Source organism: Alligator sinensis, unplaced genomic scaffold, assembly GCF_000455745.1.
Source record: "Alligator sinensis unplaced genomic scaffold, ASM45574v1 scaffold940_1, whole genome shotgun sequence".
NCBI classification, from domain to species: Eukaryota; Metazoa; Chordata; order Crocodylia; family Alligatoridae; genus Alligator; species Alligator sinensis.
The window spans coordinates 163,601-178,030 of NW_005842177.1; positions in this window are offsets into that span (position 1 = coordinate 163,601).

Here is a 14,430-nt window from a genome sequence, read left to right on the forward strand (position 1 = left end):
TTTAACTGTCCTTCAGTTCCTGCTCTGATATGGATAAGCTCCCTTCCAGTAGTTTCTTCCTAGCTAATTAACACCACTTTTATGTATTGCTGTCTTTCTGATTGTTATCCCATTTAGGATGGGTTAGAAGTGTGTATCATCCTAGAACATTTATGCCAATTAAGTAACTTCCAAAAATCACACTGTAGTCTCTGTCAGGTTCTTTTCCCATTACTAAGGCATCTAATACAGTCTAAAAGCACAGGTGTGTAGTTGTTGTTTAGTCGCATTTAATTTTCTAAGTGGAGTGAACATAAAAATAGATGAAGGTCTCATACAGGGATTCAGTTTCTCTTGGGAGAGTCACTGCTCTTCCAGGAGAAACCATGTGTGTGCAGATGTTTAGGCTCTTTCCCCCAGAGTGAAAATGGCCTCTCCAGGAGAACAGTAACCTGGGAACAACCAGGGTTAAATCACTCCCAAAAGAGTTTTTCCTGGGACAGTAAATGTCTGTGTATACTGTGTCTTCTCTTAGAAGGTAACACAGTCCTCCAGTCTCCCCCCACGCCCCCCTCCCACTCCACCCCCACCTTTGGGAAACTGTGTCACTTATTGGACTCTAGTGCTCCAGCAGAGAGCAGAACATGCCCTCTTCACAATCTCCACTTTGTGCTACAGGGAAACACAGGCGAACCATGGGCAGTCTGGGTCAGCCAATCACAGGTGTCCTATGCACTGCTGCCATCTGTCTCTAGGCAGACTAAGGGAGCCTGCAGAGCATGCTGAGATGTGTGCACAGCCCCCTGCCCCTCCCCTCGGGGCTGCACAGCATCACTACTGCAAACTCTCCACTCTTCAGGGTCATAGTATTTCAATGCCTGTCCACGTGGCTCTGGGTAAGCTTTTTCTACCAAGAGGATAAACCTGGGAGAATTCACCCATATTATTCAAAGGTGTATATGCAACCTAATTGTTTACTTGGCAAATTTAGTCACATATTTAATAAAAGGTTTTAAGTAGTTGCCAATAATCTAGGCTGGGGAAATAATTTTATAAGTATGTCAAGACTGTACAATAGGTAACTGTTACTTCCAGTCCTCCCTGGGGCTAGATTACATTAATCAGAGTAAATATAGTATTAGACCTGGATACAAATACTATGAGTTTAAAACAATAATAGTTTTCTGTTTCTTTTGATATTTTTAGGAGAGTCACCAAATATTGAATGTCCTATCATGTAGATTAAAAAATGGTGCAAATATAGTCAAGTTTACTGTGCTATAAATCCCTCCCCTTTCTTCAAGAACTTCCTTCTCAGAAGAGCTAACTTTAACCCCAGCTGATGCAACAAGACCTGAAATGCATTAGTAATTGTTATTCTAAGCATCTCAAGTGCAGCATGGTTTGTTAATAATTATTTTACCCTGACGAGCTTCCACATAAATCTGTTATTAGATTTGCTATTCATTAATATATATTTTTGCAGCTCTTGATAACAAGTTTCACTGTTAAAGCAAAAACACTACTCAGGAAAATCAAATTTAATATATCTATAGAAACTTAAATCTTGGTTGTTGTATGCATCCCGTTTATTGTATGCAATGCATTTCCCAACCAAAACAGCAGTCTATAAGAATTCATATTAAAGTCCCAATCATGCCAATACTTAGCAACCTCTATAATTCTAATATGACCATGTTGCACATTTTCACACAGGTAATCCTAAAGAAACCTTATTCTTATGATCCCTGAGTCTCTTTAATGTATTTTAACCATACACATTTAATGCTGCACTATTTAAGGTTTTTAATGGTATTTCAGTACTATATTAGCTATAAGGGTGCATCATTTAACATACAAAAAACAAGTGTCAAAGTGGGTATTATTTGTGTAGCATAACTCTGAGAGATCAGATGATCTTCTTCATGCAAGATTTCTAAGATGAAGCACTTTACATAGTATTCTGCGAGTTACCACAAAGCTAAAAATATCTTACCTAATTTTTCAAGGAGATCTTCTCTTCATGCTTGAAAATCACTGCTGTGAGAGCGCCAAATATTCTTAAGAATTTTTACTAGAATTATAATTCCCATACAAGAGTGAAAAATACGCAGATTTCAGTTAGTTACTAAAATATTACTACAGTGCATGTATTCTATAGCGGTTTCTTTAAAACATTGCTGCAATATAGCAGAGGATTGACATCTGTTATGAAGCCAGGTGTTGCTTCAGTACTAATAACTGACTGGGCAGTCGCAGATCTTGTCTACAGTCATTTTTACATTGGTTCAGAAACAATAGATTATGGTATATCATTATTTGTTCCATTGGAACATTTATCTAGATTTTGAAATCAAGATAATACATTGTGCTACAGCAATGTAAATTTTGTCTAACCTTGGGATATTTCCCAATACTGATGGCTAGCCACCACATTATCCAAGAGCTGTTTTAACTGCTGCAAGATTTAAGATAATACAACGCTTGATACAAGAATCTCTAAGCACACAGAAATTGGGTTCTGAATGTGCATGCATTGTGTATTCATAAATACAATAAAGATGTCTGTATATTAAGAAAAGGGTTTTGTTGCAGCCCAATGCCACAGGATAACTATATTGTATCTGCTGATTTTTTCCCTTAATTTTATTTTCTTAGTAATGTAGATGTTATTGATGCTGCAGAAAGCTAGGGACTATGGAGCACTGGAGTTCTTGCTGCTGCATATCAGTCTTAACCTGTAGAGTCTGTCCTGTTTGGTTTGCTTTTTTCCTTTCCTTAAAAGGGGTGAACCACAAAAGAGAGCAATTTTAACCCAGTGAATACTACATCAAACTCATGTGTTCCAGTTCTCGCTAAATCTTTGTTTCAATTCATTGTATATCACATTTTTAAAAACATGTTGCAATGTGAAGCCAAGTACAGACATTACACTTTTACCAATATAAGCAATCAGAAACCAGTTTATACCTGTAACAGAACAGAAGTTTGGCACACAAACCTGGTCTATACCCATAACAGAACAGAAGTTTGGCACATGTAGACTGATTTAAATATGGCAGAACCTGGTCTAAGATTTGCCACCCCCACCAACATATGTTCTGTGCACTACCAATCTAAACTATGTTACTTACAGAAAACCACGTAATGCAGATTAATTCTTCCTTGAGCTTTTTGAATGTTTGTATGTAGCCTGATAGTCTAATGTTGTACTGTCATGAAGAATAGGATAGACGAGGAGGAGGAGGCGGAGAGGTAATGCAGTAAAAATACTTAGATGAATGCTGTACTATGGACCTTGGCTCACTACAGTTTGAATCTGGAGTAATAATATTGAAATGAACTGAATTATGCTGGCATAAAATGGGAGTAATTCTGACTTTAGTAGAGCTACTACAGTATAACAGAGAAACGACAGCAATGACTCAAATGCTCAATCTCAATGTCCAGTTCCTCTTAATCACCATTTAAAGTTGTTTTCCTCCTATATTAAAAGCAGTTGCTTATGCATAAGAACATCTGTGTTTCTAGTTAGGAAGTCACAACAGCAGCTTTATAGGGTCCTGAATTCCCCTTTATAGTAAAGCTCTGCTAGTGGTAATAGCTAGCTATGCTTGTTATGGTCTAAGCTAGATGGCTAACATTATGCTCCAACAGTTGCTACTGCCACTTGAGAGCTCATTTTTCTGAATGAGGTAATCTTGTACCTGGCATAGAGATTAGGAATGAAGCTGGATGGCATAAGCATTGGTTTCAAATTTACACTCTCTTGTGTGTGTTGAAGGATTGCTATGAACATTAGGTTCCTGGCCAGTTATGTCATATTATACAACCTTGCATTGTTTATTAGACGTCCATCTGTTTATTCATGTAACTATCTATTTAACTAGACATTTTAAGGGTAATGTGCATTTTGAAGTGCTAGCTTGAATATAATTACTGTCAATAGCAACACCCTCCTTGTTGTTTACAATTAATTAGAAAAGACTATTCAGAATACTTAGCCTGCATATAAGAAGAGATCGTTTTACTGTTGGCATATTATTTTCCTTTGTTTGATAAATGTTTACTGTCATGGCTCAATAAGATATGAGTTACAACATGCAAGTTATGGCAATTTGTGCTTAGCAAAGATGTTCAGCTTGTCCTCCCAAATTACAGCTCCATTTAACATTGTCCTCAGACTTATGACACAATTGGTTCCTGAAAACCACATCTTAAGTCGAAATGTTGTAACTCGGAACCAATTTTCTCATAAGAAACAATGTTATAAATGGGGAATTAGTTCCTGAACCAAGGCCTGATACCCTAATTTTACCAAAAATACCCCAGAATTTTGTACTCGATCAATTATAGATGAATAATATACCTACATTAGTATATTCATATTGTAAATAGCAATCATATTGATTTGGAAGGACTTCTGCTGGACTCTGGGTGGATGAGAACAGGATGGTTTTCAACACTGACAAGTGCGGGGTACTGCACCTGGGGAGGAAGAACCAGCAGCATACCTACAGGCTGGGGAACTCCCTTCTCGTCAGTGCAGAGGCAGAAAAGGATCTTGGAATCACTATTGATTCCAAGATGAACATGGGCCGATAATGTAGGGACGCGGTCAGGAAGCCAACCGTACCTTGTCATGCATCCACAGATGCATCTCAAGCAGGTCCAAGGAGGTGAACCTCCCCCTCTATGCGACACTGGTCAGGCTGCAGTTGGAGTACTGCGTCCAGTTCTGGGCACCGCACTTCAGGAGCATGTGGCAACATGGAGAGGGTCCAGAGAAGGGCCACCTACATTATCAAGGATCAGTATGGCAGGCCCTACGAGGAGAGGCTAAGGGAGCTGAACCTCTTCAGCCTCCACAAGAGAAGGCTGAGGGGGATCTAGTGGCCATTTACAAACTAGTCAGGGAGGACCAGCAGGCAGTGGTAGAGTCCCTGTTCCCCCAAACACTACCAGGAGTGACAAGAAATAACAGTCACAAGCTGGCAGAGAGTAGATTAAAGCTAGACATTAGGAGGCACTACTTCACTGTCAGGGCGGCTAGGATCTGGAACCAACTTCCAAGAGAAGTGGTGCTGGCTCCTACCCTGGGGGTCTTAAAGAGGAGGCTGGATGAACACCTTGCCAGGGTCATTTGACCCCAGTACTCTTTCCTGCCATGGGAGGGGGTCAGACTTGATGATCTGCTCAGGTCCCTTCCAACCCTACTAACGATGAAACTATGAAACTTTTTGAAGGGCTCTTGGTTGGACTATTTGAAGGGTTCTTGACTGGAGTCTTCTCAGGAGTCTTGGTGTGGAAACACCTAAGGTGGGGGTTACATCAAGTTCCATACTATCTGTCCGGAGCGGGGCCCCTCCCCTCTACTCGCCTGCCAAAACTTGATGTTATTGAATGAAAAGGAGGGGTTCAGTGGAGATCCTCTTCCTGGGGGACCCCGGGGATGGTAGTACTAACTGTCTTGACGCGATGCTCTGCGGGGCTCCGCCTCCCCTACACTCCATCCACTTGCCAATAGAATGGGTTCTGCCTGCGTCATTCAGCCATGCCTTGTAGACCCCTTTCTCCAAGGGAGGCCGGTATCAGCGTGGGTTCTGGTGGGCTAGCCCAGCTGTCACAACATCTAACACCTCTGCTTTGAATGCTGACGGGCTAGGCTCCCATTTGCTGGCATCCTCCTCGTTGCCTCTGGGTGGGACACCTCTAACAATCATTACAAAGTAGACAGCTGGAGCAGGGGGTGGAACTGCCTCCTCCTTCCCAGCGTTATACAGGGACTCAATTTCCCCTTGCTCTGGATGCCGGCACTGAGCCAGCTGCAACTCTCCTGCCTGCCACAGGTGCCTCCCCATGCCTGGCATTCTCCATGCTGGCATGCTCCCTCTCCTCCTCCCTGCTGGGTTCTGGTGGGCCTCTTAAATCTTGCTGTGGCAGTGGCTCTGGCTGCCGCAATTGGCTCTGCTTTTCCCCACCCCAGGAACAGCTGATTCAACAGCTGGCGTAACGGCCGTGGCTCCGGCTCCAGCTGTGCTCCCAGAGGTAAGTTTCCACTGTGGGGGTGGGGAGGGTTGATTGTGCAGCTTGGGGCCTGTGGGGTTTGCCCCCTCCCCTTTGACAGCCTGTGGGGGTGTCTTGCTGCCATACTTGGCTGCAGGTTTTTCTGGAGTCCTGTCTGCTTTCTTAAAGAAAGTGTCCAAGGAAGTTTGGACAGATGTTCTCCAGGGAGATGGGTGACTCAGCGAACTTGTTCACTAGCATAGCATTGCATCGGATCAAGCGTTGGAAGTCGAAACTGGCATTGTAAAGTTAAAACAGTGTGTCAATTTATAAATGTTGTAAGTGCAAATCTTTGTAACTTGAAACATTGTAAGTTGAGGACTGCCTGTATTCTGTTCCATTAATCTTTTGCATGACTCCATGACCAATCATGTGGCCACTGCTAATGCTGATTTGGAGAAATAACTGTAAGCAAACTATTGCAATTATTTGGAAAAGGCAAGAGTCCCAAGAGGATTTTGGTATCATTTTAATTAAGTCATTTGATGGTGATAGTTGAATTAGAATAATAAATACGTTGGGGGAAAACCTCTGGTATAGGGATATTCTCAATTTTTGGCAGACATGTGAATAAATAATTATACATATATATTATAATATATATATATATATAGTGCGTGTGTGTGTGTTTGCACGTGCACGCATGCATACACACACACATATAAATAAATAAAGTGAAGACTACCCGTATTTTAGTTAGGATTCTAAAATTAAAATCATCACGTTTACTTGATTCCAAGATGAGTTTTCTTGAGAAAAATGGTTTTCATGGGGGAAATGAAGCCTCATCTTAGAATCAAGTACCAGTAGGCAGTCATACTTGCCTGCACTCCACTCTTTGCCAGTACTCCAGCTTTTGGCTGATTCCGTCACTGCTGAGCCAGGGAGTGGCAAGGGAATAAGCAAGAAGCCAGAGTAGCACAGAACCCAGCGCTGATTCCCTTGGCACTCTCTGGGTTTCCTCTGTGTCCTGAAGTGCTTCTTGGATCCCTGTTGAACTGGGAAGTGACAGGAAAATCAACCCAGAGCCATAGAGTATCATGGGGGACCCAAAGATAGTTCCCTTTCTGGGCTCTGGCTGCTTCTGGGTCCCTCTGCCTTCTGTCTCTACGTTGGATCCCCAGTCACTACCTGACTTAGCAGTGAGCCAGGGAGAAGTGCAGGACCCATAAGAGAGTTATAGAATGGCAGGGAAGGTGTATGTGTTTGTAAGGGGGGAGGAGGGGGAGAGAATCAGCCAAGAGCCAAAGAGCAGCAAGGGAATCAGATCTGGATTCACTTCTGTGCCCTCCCAACCACTTACCCCTCTGCTGCTGCTTTCCCGGCCCCAGCAGTTGGGGGGGGGGGGTAGAATTTGAGATGACTGACCCTCCAATAATTTGATTCTATACATGGAAAATTATAAGAGATTTATAATTTCCCCTGTATAGAATCTAACTTTTGGGGGGTTGTCTTATATCCAGAGTCATCTTGGAATCGGGTATATATGTCAAAATGGGGAATGAAGGGGAATTTCTGTGATATGGTCATAAGGCTATGTCCTTGGATTTTTACTGGAGGTTTAATGCATTTCAGTAATTTTCTATGTAAAACATCTTGTTCTGTATAGGAAGATATTTCATTCATCCTTATTATAACAAAAATATTAATCAGATATATGAATGGGATGCAGGGATTTCTTGGCCCAAAAAATTCTCAAAATAACATTGGCCATATTTGATAAATATTCATGTTTGGGTACAATATAATATGAGCTGAAGTTATCTGTCAACTTTAGTTTGCATTTGGAAGCCAAACAAACACCAAAACGGCCAGGTTATAATATCTGAGAAAACCAGGGAAGATAAATAAGATAAATAGCAATGTTCATAGATTCATAGACGTTAGGGTCGGAAGGACCTCAATAGATCATCGAGTCCGACCCCCTGCATAGGCAGGAAAGAGTGCTGGGTCTAGATGACCCCAGCTCGATGCATATCCAACCTCCTGTTGAAGACCCCCAGGGTAGGGGAGAGTACCACCTCCCTTGGGAGCCCGTTCCAGACCTTGGCCACTCTAACTGTGAAGAAGTTCTTCCTGATGTCCAATCTAAATCTGCTCTCTGCTAGCTTGTGGCCATTATTTCTTGTAACCCCCGGGGGCGCCTTGGTGAATAAAGCCTGACCAATTCCCTTCTGTGCCCGCGTGATGAATTTATAGGCAGCCACAAGATCGCCTCTCAACATTCTCTTGTGGAGGCTGAAGAGGTTCAGGTGCCCCAGTCTCTCCTCATAGGGCTTGGTCTGCAAGCCCTTAACCATACGAGTGGCCATTCTCTGGACCCTCTCCAGGTTATCTGCATCCCTCTTGAAGTGCGGTGCCCAGAATTGCACGCAGTACTCCAACTGCGGTCTGACCAGCGTCCGATGGAGGGGAAGTATCACCTCCTTGGATCTATTTGTCATGCATCTGCTGATGCATGATAAAGTGCCATTGGCTTTTCTGATGGCTCATCACACTGCTGACTCATGTTCATCTTGGAGTCCACTAGGACTCCAAGATCCCTTTCCACTTCCGTGCCACCCAGCAGGTCATTTCCTAGGCAGTAGGTGTGCTGGACATTTTTCCTCCCTAGGTGCAGCACTTTGCATTTCTCCTTGTTGAACTGCATTCTGTTGTTTTCTGCCCACTTGTCCAACCTGTCCAGAGCTGCTTGCAGCTGTTCCCTGCCCTCCGGCGTGTCCACATCTCCCCATAGCTTTGTGTCATCTGCAAACTTGAACAGAGTACATTTCACTCCCTCGTCCAAGTCGCTGATGAAGACATTAAAGAGTATCGGTCCAAGGACCGAACCCTGTAGGACCCCACTTCCCACACCCTTCCAGGTCGAAACCGACCCATCCACCACGACTCTCTGGGTGCGGCCCTCCAGCCAATTCGCCACCCACCGGACTGTGTAGTCATCCAAGTCACAGCCTCTTAACTTGTTCACCAGTATAGGGTGGGATACCGTATCGAAGGCCTTCCTGAAGTCTAAGTATACGACATCCACCCCTCCTCCTGTGTCCAGGCATTTCGTAACCTGGTCATAAAAAGAGACTAGATTAGTCAGGCATGATCTGCCTGCTACGAACCCATGCTGGTTTTCCCTCAGCATAATTTGTCCTGCCGGGCTCTCACATATGTGAGCCTTGATAAATTTTTCAAAGACTTTGCCTAGGATGGAGGTGAGACTGACTGGCCTATAGTTGCCTGGGTCCTCCTTCCTCCCCTTCTTGAAAATGGGTACCGCATTGGTCCTTTTCCAGTCCTCCGGGATTTGGCCTGTGCGCCACAAGCGTTCAAATATTCCCGTCAGTGGCTGTGCAATGATGTCAGCCAGTGCCTTCAGTACCCTCGGATGGGGCTCATCCGGGCCTGCCGACTTAAACGCAAGGCATCCAGTTCTTCCAAGATACTCTGCACCATCTCAGGGTCTACGCATGGTAGTCTGGCACATTGCTGCTGCCTCTCTACAACCCCAGTGAGAGACTTGTTGTGCCCCTCTCTTAGGAACACTGAGGCAAAGAACTCGTTGAGGAGTTCAGCCTTGTCCCCTTGTCCGTCACCAATTGCTTCTGCCCATTTAGCAGGGGTGCTATTCCTCCTTGGGCCTTCCTTTTAATCCCTATATATCTAAAGAACAATTTCTTGTTGTCCTTTACTTGGGATGCCATCCTCAGCTCCATGGTAGCTTTGGCCCGTCTAACTGCCTCCCTACAACCGCGAGCAGAGGAGGTATATCCGTCTTTGGTGATCTCTCCGTGTTTCCAGTTTTTATCTGCTCCCCTTTTGGCCCTTAGGCTGCCCTGGATTTCTCCCTGGATTTCTGCCCTGGATTTCTCTATATTTCTTATAGAGACTTATGTTCTCTATAAGTCTTCTTGTGGTGTCTTTTAAATTATTTTATTGGTACTTGTAGATATGCAGGGACATTGGTCTAACTAACTGTGATTACAACATGTTGGAGCAGACACAATTAATCAAGTCTCCTGGAGCATGCTAATTAGCACGGTCCAGCAGCCTCCACTTCTCGTATTCAGCATCCCCATGCTTCAAAATGGTGGTGGGGGTGCTTTAATGAAAGTTCATCAAACAAGCTTCAGTGCCCCTGACATCATTTTGAAGTGTGGGATGGTGGATACATGAAATACATGAGACACCCTCAGAGCCTCTCTAATTAAAGTGCCCCACCTCCCACCACCAAAGCACGTGTAAAGATGCCCTCTGAGTCCATAACAGAGGGTTTAGTACATAACCCCTATTGGACAGTCTTTTTGTTCACCATGTTCATTGCTTGCTTAAGACAATTCCTCCTTTGTAAAGACTTTGCCAAGTTATATAGATAGCAAAACTTTTCAGTAAGTCAGCAGTCCCTTTGAAATGGAGTTGCATAGAAAATTTTGTTTCATGCCTTCTTATTCTTCAGAAGAGATTTCCATATTTTACAGGAACCTATTATTTTGCCTATTCCTGACCCCTTCACCTCACCCTCCACAGGAGTTCTTAATCCAGGTAGGTGGGGCCAATCTGTGTGGCAGACAACCATACTCTTGATTCTTCCATACACTCCAGGGCCTGCCCCTCCACCCTGACCCCATCATATTCTCCTTGAAGCGTGACAATTGTTTACATCATCTAACCATTTTAGCCATTTATAGATGAATCTTGATCTCTCATCCCTTTTGTGTATCAAGTTATGTAACCAACTAGCTTGTATGTGTATTATACCCTTAAGTTCTTAAGGACTCTAACAGTGAACTGACAGGAATTCAATGTGTGTTTGTCTCAGTGCTGCCTGTTGGAAAACGTGTACACACACACACACACACACACACACACACACACACACACACACACACACACACACACACACTCTATAATGGAAAATTTGAGTTCTTGTAATCTTGCTATTTCTCAATTTAAATTAAACTCCACTGTTACTACAAGTGTTCACTATATGTGAGGAAAATGATAACACTTTTCCATCTGTACTTATAGAGAACAAATCCGCTAGAATGTACGCTTGCATATGTTATATCAGTGAGGCCTATATGTGCCTAAACACAGAAGCTCCATTTTAACCAATAGAAAGATTCATTCTGACATAGTCTTTGGATTAGACCCAGAACTTGATGGTGATGGCTTGTATTTCGTTAGCATCTGGCTCACATAAAGAAGCAGACTGAGGATGGTGCTAATACAGCTATTCTGCTTCTGCTACCCAAACTACCCTTATCTTTAAATGGTACTGCATTGCATTGTCCAGGTATCTTAAAATGTTTGCATATACATGCTTCGTAACCCATGAAAGTTAAAATTGCTCCATTCTATGAAGCATTCTACAATCCTGCCAAAATGATGGGCATTTGGTACTTAAAAATAAGTTTATATTTGCACATAGAGGTACGTTAATTATAATAATGGAGTATATGTCTGCACAGTCTTCAAACATCTTTAGTCTCTTCTAAAAATAAATATGACCCACAAAGTCAAGACATCAGAAAACTTCAAGGTCAAGGTGTTCAGCATAGAGAGTGCTTGAGCTCTCTTGAATATATGGCCCTTATTTGGGTTCCTAGACAGGGGTAAGACAATTATTTGAAAATTTGGGGCCAGTGATTATCCTGGTTACTTGACAATATGACCATTAGTCCTTTTAAAATGTGATGTATAAAATGAAGGGGAATGTAGAAACTATTGGTGAGATGATCAGAATGATTAAAGAGTTGATACATTTTGTCCATTGTTTATACATTGTGGGGGTGAGAGTTCTTCCCAAATTCCTTAATTTTAGATATGTGATTCCTGATTGTTTTGCCTCTCTACTACTGTATCCCGGGGGGGGTATCAACTTTGAAGCTTGTACATGCAAACATTTTGAGCTTTTCTATTCAATATAATACTCATGAGACTGCCCTTTTCTGTAGAGAACAATCTGAGCACTTTATCTTTTCCCTTAAGTTAAATTCTTTAGACCTGGTTGTCTCTGTTACTTTGTTCTGCAACTGTTCCTTGACAACAATATCCTTCCTATGAGTCAGCTAGGGAAAACGCCTTATGCAGTAATAGTATCACCTTTCATCTTTTGTATTCTGCCTTTCTGTTAATACAACCTCATATTTTGTTTTCCTTTTTACTGCTGCAGCACGCTGAACCAAGTGCTTTCAATGATCTTTGCACAATAACCACCAAATATTTTTTCCTGATCAATGTACTAGATGATTGTTCCATTCAGCGTGCATTCCCGAGTTTGAGTCCTTATTCATACATGGTGTGAGAAAATATAAGCAACACATTGACAGTAAGTCTGTTGTGAGAGAGAGTGAGTTATAAAAACATTAGTTAATTTTTTTAGTGGTTTGAATTCTCTTCCTAACCACCATCCGGTGCTGCAGTGAATGGCTTATCTTAGAGATGTCCTATTTAAAGAGAGAAGAAAAATAGTTTAAGGCTTGATTTGTGCGGGCTCTGCTCAGGCAAAGCTGAGCACTTCAAAGGAAGCCATGGATACAAAAAGAATGTTGGGTCAGAACCATCATTTGTGCGTATGTAAATAGCATGTAAATAAGAATGATCATTGTCACTATTTCAAGTAAACAGAAAATAGGGTAGGGTGACATCTTATAGACTGACTAATGTTTTATTGATATATCTGCAGTGCAAATTATACTCAACCTGATGAGATGTTAGTGGTGGATGGGTTGTACTCAACCTGGTGAGATGTGAGCAGTGGGGTACCCCAGGGCCCAGTCCTCAGGCCTGCACTTTTTAACATCTTCATCAGCGACTTGGACAAGGGGGTGGAAAGTACGCTGTCCAAGTTTGCTGATGACACTAAGATGTGGGGTGAAGTGGACAACCTTGAAGGGAGAGAGAGGCTGCAAATAGATTTAGACAGACTATGAAAGTGGGCAGATGAGAATAGGATGGGGTTCAAGGTAGACAAATGCAGGATGCTGCACCTTGGGAGAAGGAATCCACAGCATACATACAGGCTGGGCAATTCCCTTCTTGAAAGCACAGAGGCGGAAAGGGATCTTGGAGTCATTATTGACTCCAAGATGAACATGAGCTGCCAAAGCCAGACCGCAGCCAGCAAGGCCAGCCATACCTTGTCATGCATCCAAAGGTGCATCTCAAGTTGGTCCAGAGAAGTGATACTCCCCCTCTATGTGACTTTGGTCAGTCCGCAGTTGGAGTACTGCATCCAGTACTGGGCGCCGCACTTCAAAAGGGATATGGCCAGCCTGGAGAGGGTTCAGAGGACGGCCACCCGCTTGGTGAGAGGGCAGCAGGACATGCCCTAGGAGGAGAGACTGAAAGACCTGAACCTGTTCAGCCTCAGCAAGAGGAGGCTGAGGGGGGACCTGGTGGCTGCCTACAAGCTCATCAAGGAGGATGAACAGCAAATAGGCAGAGCTCTTTTCTCCCCAGCACCACCTGGGGTGACGAGAAACAATGGTCATAAGCTGATGGAGAATAGGTTTAGGTTTGAGATCAGAAGGCAATATTTTACAGTTAGGGTGGTCAAAATCTGGAACCAACTTCCCAGGGATGTGGTCCTTGCCTGCACCTTGGGCAAATTCAAGAGGAGCTTGGATGATCACCTGTCTGAGGTCTTGTGAACCCAGCATTCATTCCTGCCTGTGGCAGGGGGTCAGGCTAGATGATCTTTTCAGGTCCCTCCTCACCCTAGCTCCTATGAAACTATGAAGTCTCTTATCATAATAATAAAGTGAACTCTAAATACATATTTCATGAATTCATGAATATATATTTTGCTGCCCTCTTACAGGGCTGAAGGCCTCTAAACAGGGGTTACGGTCCCCCAACAGGGGGTTTGGCCCCCTAACAGGGCTGTGGCCCCCACACAAGGGATATGCCCCCCCAACAGGGGCCAAATGGTTCCCACAGGGGCAACCCCCCCCCACAAGGCCCACATCCCCAGCCCAACACCCCTGATTGCTGCCCCACCTGGCCTCATCCCCCACCAGCTGCTGCAGCCCCTCCCAATGGCTGCCCCCCACCGCCCCCAGCCCCCACAAGGGCTGCCCCCCCCAGCCTCATCCCCCACCTTGTATCCCCAGGCCCCCATGGCTACTCCCACAACCCCAGGCACCATCGCTTTAAAAAAAACAAACAGAAACAAAATGGAAACAAAAAGCCTCTACTTACCTAAGAAGCATGGGTGGGGGAGCTCCAGGGCCTCCTGGAAGAGTATCCCTGGGGAGCACAGGATAGCAGGGTGGCAGGAGGTCCTGGGTGAGGGTTGCTGGGGCTGTGCCTGGCAGTGTGTGGGCAGGGCCCCAGTCGGCCTGATGGCAGTTGGAGCTGCTGGTAAGTGCCGGGGGGAGGGGGTTGTAG